This window comes from Austrofundulus limnaeus, unplaced genomic scaffold (assembly GCF_001266775.1).
Source record: "Austrofundulus limnaeus strain Quisiro unplaced genomic scaffold, Austrofundulus_limnaeus-1.0 Scaffold522, whole genome shotgun sequence".
NCBI classification, from domain to species: Eukaryota; Metazoa; Chordata; class Actinopteri; order Cyprinodontiformes; family Rivulidae; genus Austrofundulus; species Austrofundulus limnaeus.
The window spans coordinates 273,190-284,406 of NW_013952924.1; the positions used below are offsets into that span (position 1 = coordinate 273,190).

The window sequence follows — 11,217 nt, forward strand, 5'->3', positions numbered from 1 at the left end:
CACAAAACGGGCACTCATCTCTTTTATCAGTGAAGAGGAGACATTTAGCCATGGCTAAGAACAGAGGAAAGAAAACAGATAAAATCCCATGCTTCAAGTGAAATGGGAGGTAGACCATCTGTTCACAGAATTTCAAGACAAACCTGTGATAAGTCTGCTTAGAGATGCTGTATGCCATGAAGGATTTTGATACAAATCACCACTACAACACRTTGCACAAAGCTAAATATGAAAAGTTTACTGAAGTCACAAGTACATAAAGAACAGTGACTTTTTACCAGCTATGTGGCCCCTTGGTAGCGTCAACAAAAAAAATTGAGGCCCCTTATATCCCATAAATTGCCCATCCCTGAGTTAGATGTACATCTATTCATTACTTTCTGAAGATTTCACTAGAATCTAAAATGTAATTCTTAAGAAGGTGGAACTCTTAACAGCTAATACTAATAAGCAAACATATCAGTTTTAGACAAATATAAAGTGTAATGCTTAAAATGTGCATGTATTGTGAATCGATCTAAGCTGATACCACACAAAATTTTAACTGAATAGCTGTAAAATTAACTAAATTATAAAGTTTTTTTGTTTTCTTTTACTAAGTACATCAGATGTAGATCAATGATTACATTCTGAGAGTTTCATAAACATTTGACCGGTGGTTCGTTAGATACTTTCCAAACAGACCTACAACCACCAGCGCACGAGTAAAAACATTGCTCGTTCGCCTTCAGCAGTGAATATTAACTTTTGGTTCAAATGTTTGAATTTGAAAAAAATAATGCCTGTTTAACAGACAGTTCTGTGATTCAGAGCTTGAATATGAATATCTGTGCACTTCCACCTTGAGTGAGAAATTATTTTACATAACAGGCTCAGAGTAACTTAGAAATAACCCCAAACTTTGTCAGGACCATGAGTAAAACAGAAWGTGCGTAATGCTCATCTCTATTTATCCTGTTTGACGCCAGCCTCAATTATCAGTCTGTAAAATCTCTGATTTTCACAAGAGTGACCATGACTGTGGCTAAGTATAGCCAGTAGCCCATCACTGCATGCGTAGGATGACTAATGGAACAACATAATTGCAGTGGGCTATAAGTATCCACAGGGGGCAACAGTGGGCACAGGGGCCTGCTGACTGATGACAGGTGTCCGTTTTGATGCCTGCAGCAAAAGCGCTGCTGCAAAGGCACTCATGGGCCACTAAAAGAGGAGTGAGAGCTGCGTGTTAGCATGTGTACTTGTSTGTGTGTGAAGTCATACAAACGACTTATTATGAGTCAGGCACAACACTTGGGATGCCGGAGAGGGGTGTGGGGGACTGTTAGCATAACTGTGAATTTTCTAAATCGTAGAAACATATCGGTTTACTGGTGTGGTGATTCAGAAGATTTCACAGACAGTTCTGTCACAGCAGAAGGATGTGTGTGTGTGTGTGTGTGTGTGTGTGTGTGTGTGTGTGTGTGTGTGTGTGTGTGTGTGTGTGTGTGTGTGTGTGTGTGTGTGTGTGTGTGTGTGTGTATTTGTGGATTGTTTTTGTGTTTTATAGGACCCAAAGGCTAACAGGACTCCAAACGATGAGGACTTTGTATAAACACGAGGATCACATTTTAGTTCTCAGGGATACAGAATGCTTTTTTAAAAGCACACGCCCAGGATCATTAGTTTATCAGTACACCTTAAAATATAATACCTCCCACCGTCTTCAAAATAATATTTTAGCTGGATAAAAGCAGCCGAAACGAGCCTCCTTCTTAGTGTTGCCAGGCTCACTCTTGGAGAAAAGGGAGGAGCACCATCATCCGAGAAGAGCTACTGCCAGTGTTGCCCAGCTAATGACCCTTTTTTCCAAAAAAATGGATTAACGACAAATCTAGAAATCTGTTTTCGGTGTTATTGGGGAATTTCTGAGACTTAGGTGACAGACTCCTCGGCAAGCAGCAAGTGGTGCCATGAGCCCCTTCTCCTTCTCAAAGCACTGATAAGCTGTCTGAGTCACTGAAGCYTCGTGCAGCAACCCCAGCTGCAGTCAGAGCAGGGAGGAGACCCACCTTCTGCTCTGCGYCCACCTCTGCAAATGAATCAGGGCAAACAGACGCCTCCCTTCWGAGGTTCTCCTGGCACGTCCTGCTGACAGGAGACCCAAGGGCAGATTCAGGACTCAGTGGAGCAGTTCTGGTTCTGCCTGATTCRAATAAATGGGTGATTAATAGGCATCTGAAGATGTGATTTAATCAGGTGTGTCGGAGCATAGSTGGATTCTAAAATTAGAGCCTGTAATAAGAAATAATAGAATAAATACAAAGGTTTTTTAAAAAACAAACCTGTCTTTTATTAGGTGGCTTGACCTGTGGATGACTGAATTACAGTTAAATGATGGTATCCCATAAAAAACTGTATTTTTTTATTGTCAGGAAATATTTCTGATAAGAGTWTAAACCTCAAGATGGGTATGAATGTTTAAACTTCTATCCTTTCCAGTGATTTTCACAGCATTGACGGAGACAGAAAGCAATCAGTTATTGTCTATTGTCAGATTGTGTTAGAGTGACCACAAGAGGACAAAAGACTGCATTATTACTGTTCTCTGCAGCCGTGAAGTCTCATCTCTTCTTTTGGCAGCTGTACTCTGAAAGATAATGCTTTCTGTTTGATAAAATAGTCATTTAAACTCTTTTTTAAAATCTAATTTATGCAGGTCTGACAGTTAATCAAGTTTGTGGTTATGTTTATTACAATTTTAGAGAAACAGAGAATACATTTCCTTTTACTTTCTTTATTCGAATCAGAATGAATCTACTGAATTACTTCTGTTGATTTTGGTCTCCATTGCAACAATTTTAGATATRAAAGGAGTGAAAAGTATATTTAAAAATCGCCTGCCATGTTAGTTGCAGGGGGACAGTGGGCATGTGTGAATTTGGGTGAGAAAAGTTGACTAATACAAAAAAAATAACAAATTTCTTTACAGTAGGCTTCTGTGCAAAAGTCTTCAATTCTTCGCTCATTTTTTAATATTTTGAATCCAAGCAGCTAGACGTTCTTGTAATCATTAAACTGATCTTAATCAGTGGTTTTGTAGACATTCTGAAAAATTTAGCTTATTCAAAATTTTCAACCCAATAAGACTGTTTTCCATTCACATTCTGCATTTCAAGAAAAAAAAAAATCCCTATTTGGGTCACATCTGAGGAAAAAAAGTTCCACTAATCAGCTAACAGCCAAAAGAGCTTTTTCACTAACTGTGAAAACTGTTAGCAGACCGATTAGCTTCTGCTAAACTAGGTTTTGCCAACTTTAAATCAGCTAACAACTAACATCAACACATCTGTTTCAGTCCCACCAGTCTTCAGCTGTAGGGAGACGAAGATGTGTGATGCAGACTGAGTGACATTCATCTTAGCAGTTAGCGATTAGCAGTTTAGCTGTAGCTTCCACTTATTATTTTACCATGTTTGGCGTTAGCAAAGCTATATTTGTAGTTAGATTTTTGCTGTGTTTCAGTTTATGGGTTGCAGCCGACGTCGGCCATATTTGTCGGCCGCTTTTATCACAGCCCTAAGCTGACCAGGCGGCCGACAAAACCCTGAAAATGTTGGCTGCATCTGAGTATCCTACGCGGCCGATGGTATCCCAGAATTCATTGCGCCGTCAGCAGATTAAACAGAAACACAAAGACAATGTTTTTTTTAATTTTACTGTGGATTTTTTTAATGACAGAGTTTGGTAATTTATCACAGACTGAAGAATGCAAGTTAACCTACCTAATGAGATGTTAAATAAAATGCAGTTACAAGTATTGATACGGGAGCTAAACCCAAATACTATTTTATTATTATATAATATATTATTATATAACAATTATTATATATTTTTATTGATTTACTTGTAATGTTTTTCTATTAAATCTGAAATTGCAATGCAATGGTTTCTCTATTGCTGCTTTCTAACTCAATTTCCAGGAAAGCAACAAGAACAGAATTAGTTTTGTGCATACAGCATCTGTATTTTGATTACATATTTGTTAAGTGACAGTGTAATGTGCCATGTGTTACTGTATTTGTTACTACTCTTATTTAAATTGTTCAGAATAAAACACCTTTCAATTTGGCAGGAAATTATGATGTTATCTACTGGTGTATACTTTTGAATTGAAGAGAACAGATTTTCCATTATATATTATTATTATTTATCAGGTTTTTAGAGCTGGGAATTCAGGGCTATAGTCTGTTTCCTACCTTGGGAAAACTCCTGTGCAGGTGTTAAAACACGGCTCTACACTGTAAAAATGAAATGTTGGATTTACTTAACCATGTTATGTTACCTGGTTCTACTTAACTGAGTTGAATAAGTTCAAAGCAATATACCAGTTTTTAACCAAAGAACATGAGTACGTTGCTTTGAATTTTCTCAACTCAGTTAAGTGAAACCAGGTAACATAACATGGTTAAGTAAATCCAACATTTCATTTTTAGAGTGTAGCTTTCCTGGGATGAGTTGGAGACGCCGTCAACAAAACTCAGAAAGGCGTGAGACRTGTCGGTGACGCCTGACTATTTTGAGAGGAAGTTTGTCACACATTCAAAACTCGAGAGTCAGGACTGCAAACCTCTGCAACTCACATGATGAAACTGAGAAGCGCTGCAAATAACATTTTAGGTTCTCCGTCTCCAATGCAGTCACAGCCCAGGGAGTACATGAAGTGGTTTGGGAGGGATTGACAACCTATGAACCCAAATAATGACTGATAACACTAATCAAACTGGTATATAATTATAAGAACTTGGAGAGTGCACACCTCGGCCGAGACCCTAGCAGTGTATTATCCAAGGAGGGTGCCCCGCCCTGTTTACACAACCAAGTGGCCTGCCTACGAAAACTGACCCCACGTCACCTCTGAAAGTTCTGCTTCTTAAGGATGGGTAGTGGAGAATTTAGCCACAGCATAAATGGCTTCAACATGTCATTAGTAATGTAGCGCTCTGCTACAACCACCCACTCCTCATCGACAACCACTGGCATTGGTATGGCTTTCTCCACAACACTCTCATCCCCACTCCTGTCTGACCAGCTCCCTGCCAAGATCAATAAAGTAGGGGAAACCATAGCTGCTGAGATTGAGATTGGTGGAACAAAGTTCTGCTGGATGCTGATTGGCTCTGGCAGATGTTGCACCACCAAAAACTTATGAAGTTGTTCTTTATGATGACCCTAACACGCTCTGAAAATTTCAAGAAAATCTGTCCACAACTTTTTAAAATATGGACAGACAAACAAACCAACGGTGTCAAAAACATAACCACCTGCAGAGGTAATAATAATAATAACTAGACATGGGTTTTTACTAAGTAAAAGCAAGTGTGCATTGCCACGTAGCATGTCATTGCAGCATGGCTTTGCCTGCAGCATTGGACTTTCAGAATGAACTTTGACCAAGTTCAAATGTGTTTTCTATACCAGCTTGTGCCTGTCACATCAGCAGGTGTTTGTAATTAAGGAAATTGTGTGACAATAAGAAGTTTGAAGAGATTTTTGTTAAAGTTGCAGTAGCTGGATTTGAACCCTGATCTCCYGCATGAAAGCCCACAGTGCTCATCATGAGACTATAGGAGATGTGGCAGAGGACAATCCCAGGGATTGGATTGTATGTATACAGAAAAAGTTTACCTTGCCAATGCAATTATTGACACTTAAGTGCAATATATTACAGCAATAGGACAACATAAAGACAGTATTACAGTAAAACATCAAAATWCAATCRTATTAATATTGTAATCACTGAACTACTGAGTTTAAATATTATGAAACTATGGTGCAGTACCATATTGTGTAGATGCAGCAGGGGGCAGTATTGGACCAATACAAGGCTCCATTGACTGCCATTATAATTTATTAAACATTAATAAGTTTTACAGGCACCAAAAGGCATAGCCGTCATTTGGCACAGGGGCTTTACAGATATAAATTACAATGGCAGCTCTAGGACAAAGTATGCAGGAAGAGAAGCATGGCAAGGTTGATGGGATGGGAAACGAATCACAATAGTGTGCATTGCATTGGCAACGCACACTGATAATAATAATAATAATAATAATAATAATAATAATAATAATAATAATAATAATAATAATAATAATACAGTAAATATGACACTTTGTGACTAAATTGCACAAAAAATGCACATCTTTCGCAGGAATGTTGCAATTTATTTACAGTTACGCAACGCGTCGTAAGTACCAATTCAGTGTGATTCCAAGTACAAATTTGCATATTTTCTCACAATTTCTTACGTTCACAGCAGGTTTTAATTATCCTCATAAAGACACGATSGGAACGATGACTAGATGTGTTTTTTTTTTTAAATTTTGTTGTTTTCCAGCTATCCTCCATGTCTCTGTAAGTGGTTGAGAAAGCTTTARGTGTGAAGCAGAGTGTTGGTTTGGGATGATGACACAGTTCCTCTGCAGTGAGGATGGGGGAAGCCTGCTGCCATCTCCATGAGTCAGGTTACTGTAACACGTCTGTCTGCGCAGCGCAGCGGACAGACTGCTCGGCGAAGGACTGAACTGTGTCCAAACGCGGCTCGTTGAGCGTCATGCTCGGGCGCGCTGCGATCGCACTCCTCCTACACAACACAGGGCAGAAAGCAGCCCACCCCACACACACACAAACACATAAATATATGCACATTTGGTCATGCCACCTTTAAACATTACCAAGCCAAACTCAGCAGTCACAGACGTTATGTAGGTAGGCTGAATAATCAGGACGTTAAAAGATCCCTCTTCTGACCAGAATCTCATCTGCATAAAAAATGAAAATAGAAAAAAAATACACCCCCCCACCCTTGAAAATCAGCAGTCAGGAAAAGTCACAAAACGCCACTTCCAGTAATGTGGCTCACTAATTTAACGAAGAAAACAACAGCAAAGGAAGTGGGAACATCACATACTCCTACGCCTGCAGGCAGGCGGGATGGCACTTCAGATTTAAAGTTATGTAACAGCCCACTGGTGTGAGATTACATCCACTTTGGCCCTTACAGGGGATACGAGAGAGAGGGGAAAAAATAGCCAAAATTAAAAAGTCTGAGTGGGTTATTGAGGGCTGTCCAACACCTGGGAAGAGATGGACAGAAACAAGGGGAGAAGTTGGCGGGAAAGCTCTGAAACTGTTCCATCAATTAAAACAAATAATAACCGAACATTTCAATTTTTCTTCACTTTTTCCACTTGATTTAAAACGTGTTAAAAACGAACCAGCTGTAGACAGAAAACTTATGCGGACTTATTTACCCCCACCCCATTAAATCATGGGTTTGTGGCTTTTGCATAACAACTAATCGATTAATCCATAGAGCTGGAACGTGAGGGGTGGATGCGCGTGACTGTGAGCTGCATTGTTTACCGAGACGTCCCCTGCTGACCGGAAACGACGTTAAACAACAAACGCCGACGCGCTTTGAACTTAAGACGCGATGGAGACCTTCAAAGGGAGGAGGAAACGTTCGAGCTGCAGGTGTTCTGCAACTCTGGAGGAAGTTTCCTTTTATTTTCTCCTCCCTCTCCCTCTCTCCTCTCTCTCTCTTTAATGTTGGCCAGCAGCTGCGTGTTGTCCGCGTTTGGACGCTAAATGTGCGCCTTACCTTGTTTTGTGAAGGTGTGAACAGGTGTTGGGAGCTCTGCCGTCTGGAAAGTCAGGCGTCCCTGGCGGGTCTCAGCGGAGCTGCTTACCGGAGCTGAGGCTCTGAATCCGGTGCAGCACCATGCTGTGTGCGGGGCTCGTCAAAAAAAATGCTCACCAGCCCTGGTGGTGACAACGCGGAGGAGCGCGGTGTTGGGTGTGTGTGTGTTTTTTTTATTCTCTCTGAGCATCTGAAGTGATGCACAGTCACAGTAGAGACAGTCTGTGTGCCCCCTCTCCCGCCTCCCTGACTCTGACACAAACACACAACACTCACACGGTTGTTTTTATGTCTGTATGAGGACTGCATTCCTTACATTCCTACATTTCACTGACCCTTAGCCTAACTTACCCCTAAATCTAACCCCCAATCCATCATTAGAGGARCTGAGGACCAAGCTTTGATCTTCCAAAGTACCATGAAGTAGTGCACACTTGTCAAACTGAAGGCCCGTGGGCCAAATACGGCCCTAGTTAATACTTTATCTGGCCCCAAAGATAATATATTAAAACAGTTTTATCATTTATCTCAGTGGTGGGCACATTTCCCCTAAAGCACTAAAGCACCAGGGAACTAATTTCCTGATTAGTGCTTTAGGGCTTTTGCTAGTTTTAAAATTTATTAGTGGATTAGCTTTTGCTAAATTTATAGGCTAAATTTAGAAGCACTAACTGATGTTTATAAATATAATTGATAAACGTTACTGTTAGCAACTGGAGGTGAAAGAAAATGTATGTATCATGGATTGACTGTTTTTTTTAGTGCTTTAGAATTAGCTTTTGCTAAAACTTTCAGTACATTAGTGCTTTAGAATTAGGGGGCCTAAATTTTTGAGTTAGTGTTTTAGGGATAATGGAACTAATTTGTAGTTTAGTGCTGCCCATCACTGGTTTCTCTTTCTGTTACTGCAATCAGTGCAGTTTTTCCTTGACAGCAGTCAACTTTAATTCTATATTCCTCTACTTTAGAGGGTTTTTATGATTTACTACATTGTGATAAAATGTATCTTTAAGTAATAGTCAAAAAGTGGTGAATAAAGTGTACGACCTAAGAAATAAAGGCTAATAATATGTATTTGTAAATGTAATATTTTTTTCTTTATTTGTTAGGATACAGTATGTATGTTTTAAACACATAAAAAACATTTTGGAAAAAATAAAAATTTATTTCTACAATAATTAATTATAAATTATGTGTAAAACCAACATTTAAAACAACATTTACAGAATTGGTCCAAGGCTTGGACCAAGTTTTGAATTTTTGCCCTCGTTATGTAAATGAATTTGACACGGTTGGTGTAGTAGGTCCTGACTATAGAGTTAAATATCAGTAGAGTCAGCCCCGCCTGTCCAGTCCACTGTTAGCATCTGTRACAACATGGAACAGCTCTGCAGGCCGTTGGCTCACAGCCAACATAGCAACCATTTGATTCACAGCAAGCCCAACTGGATCTGTCACAAATAATACATAATATTTTTACAATAAATTAATATAATTGGTCATTTATGTTTATTTCATTCAACAGTAATGTAAAACAGCTAGATGACAGAAGGAAAACGTGTAATTTATAAGTAACTATAATCTAAACTAGACATGAAATCWGTCAATCACTGAGACTTTTAAACTAGTTCAATAATTATGACTTCAACTAGTTATAACATATTTGTGTAATCAACACTTGTTGTTAATTGCATACCCGCTGTGACTTTGAATGATTAAGCTGATATTGGCTAACCATTTTCTCAACGAGTCAGGTTTGTCTAATCTGGAAACAAAAGTCAAATATATAATATTATTTTACATGAACCAGGAGCAAAAACAGCTTTTAATAATAAATAATTTGTGTTAAATTGTAGCATGACTCAGCAAAGTTCTACACTCAGTATAGCCATATGCTACAGAATCTAATACCTGCTAACCAATTAAAGAAGCATTTTTTTGTTTTGTTTTGTGTTTTGTTCTGATCTCGAAGGAGTAGGATTCTTTTTCCCTCTCTCCTACCCTCTCTTATCTTTCCCTGCTTTGCTGCTTGGAGCCTCCTCTACGTTTTCACCCAAAACCAAAAATTATGGATTTATTTTTATGGATTTGGTTAGCTGGTTTCTTAATAAATTTTTGGAACAAATTTTTATTCTATGGGAGGACATGTCAAAGGACCTCTGTTCTCCTCTGTTCTGGATATACTGTATATTTGGATTCTGATCACTGGACTCTACAGACTGGCTTGGTGGTCTCCTGGTGTTCTACAAAACAACGTTGGTGGCTTTTCATTTCCTGGCTGCCTGACCAATATGAAGGGTTGCCATACTATCAGCACTCAGACTGTTGCCTTGAGCGAGCTGGAACGTGGTCTGCAAGCGGTTCTGCTGAGGGTTGTGGGCCGGCTGTGTTTCCTGGACTTTTCTGGTGAGATGGAAATGATCTTGGAGAAGCTGAGAGCTTGGCTCGGTGGAATTGTCCACACTATCTGTCTGATTGGATTTGCCACCTTGAGATGTACCAGCGGACATTAAGGCAGATGGAAAATTGTTATTKTCTGTCTGACCTAAAACATCTTCTTCTGTTCCCAAACAACTGATTACAGACCCTCCCCCACCCGTGAAGGCTGTGGATCAAATTTCTCCTGGTGTTTATGTCGACTTGTGGCTCCTCCCCATCTCCCCCCTCTCACTATTTAATCTGATCCCCTGAAGGTCAATCTGGAGCTGCACAGAACGAACAATTCAACACCAATATTCTGAACTTTGGCTGAACTACAGGGTTTTTATTTATTTATTTATTTATTTATTTATTTAATTTTTGGGAGTCTGGATTCTTCGAACTCATTCTCTCTAAACTCACTTACTCCTCTGGCTAATAAATGTGCTCTTTGATGTAGATTTTTTAGAAACACCATAGTGTATCATATTTTGTTGACATAATATGATGTTTTTCCCCCTCATTTAACCTTCTGTGGTATTTTTGTTTTTCTTCTTAAAGGTAGCGCGACCCCTGCTGTTTGCCGCATGACCTGATCACCTGTTCCCCCATGTTTTTGTCGTGTGTGTCTTCTTGAATGGGTGTTCTTAAATGGAATTTCATTGTGCTCTGTACAATGACAATAAAGACATCATCATCATTAACAATGATTACATTGGCTTTATAAGCCTATTTTAATGTTCAGATATTAACCTGACATCACATATTCCTGTCAGTGACATTCTGCCKGCTTTTACTGTGWTACCCCACTAGATGCATTCCATAGGTAAATATTGTCTGTACAAAATAAAAACCACTTCACTGAAGTTATGGAAAAAGGGCCATATTTATTTTTAAAATTTTGTCTCAAACAATAGTTTGGATCATGCTCTCCCTGAGATTATCCAGTTTGCTGATTTCATCAATCGCGCACCAAAACCAGCTGAGTCATTTGTGTGTTGGCTAAGATTAATTAACWGTGGTAGCCATTTTTAATTGAGTTGACTCTGAAAGGTAATCAGCTGAAGATGAACATCTAATAATTTCTTTGTTTCACTAAAATCTGTCCAGTGGTT

The 11,217-nt window shown here is 39.2% G+C and overlaps 1 protein-coding gene across 1 annotated transcript in view; it reads right to left on the reverse strand.

Moving 5' to 3' along the window:
* rin1b (Ras and Rab interactor 1b) overlaps positions 1–7,843 on the reverse strand; it is a 51,944-nt gene extending 44,101 nt beyond the window's left edge. The window contains exon 1 of the mRNA XM_014026069.1: positions 7,646–7,843. The gene's annotated coding sequence lies outside the window, so the exon portion shown is untranslated. The remainder of the gene's footprint in view (positions 1–7,645) is intronic.
* Positions 7,844–11,217: the final 3,374 nt, after the last annotated feature.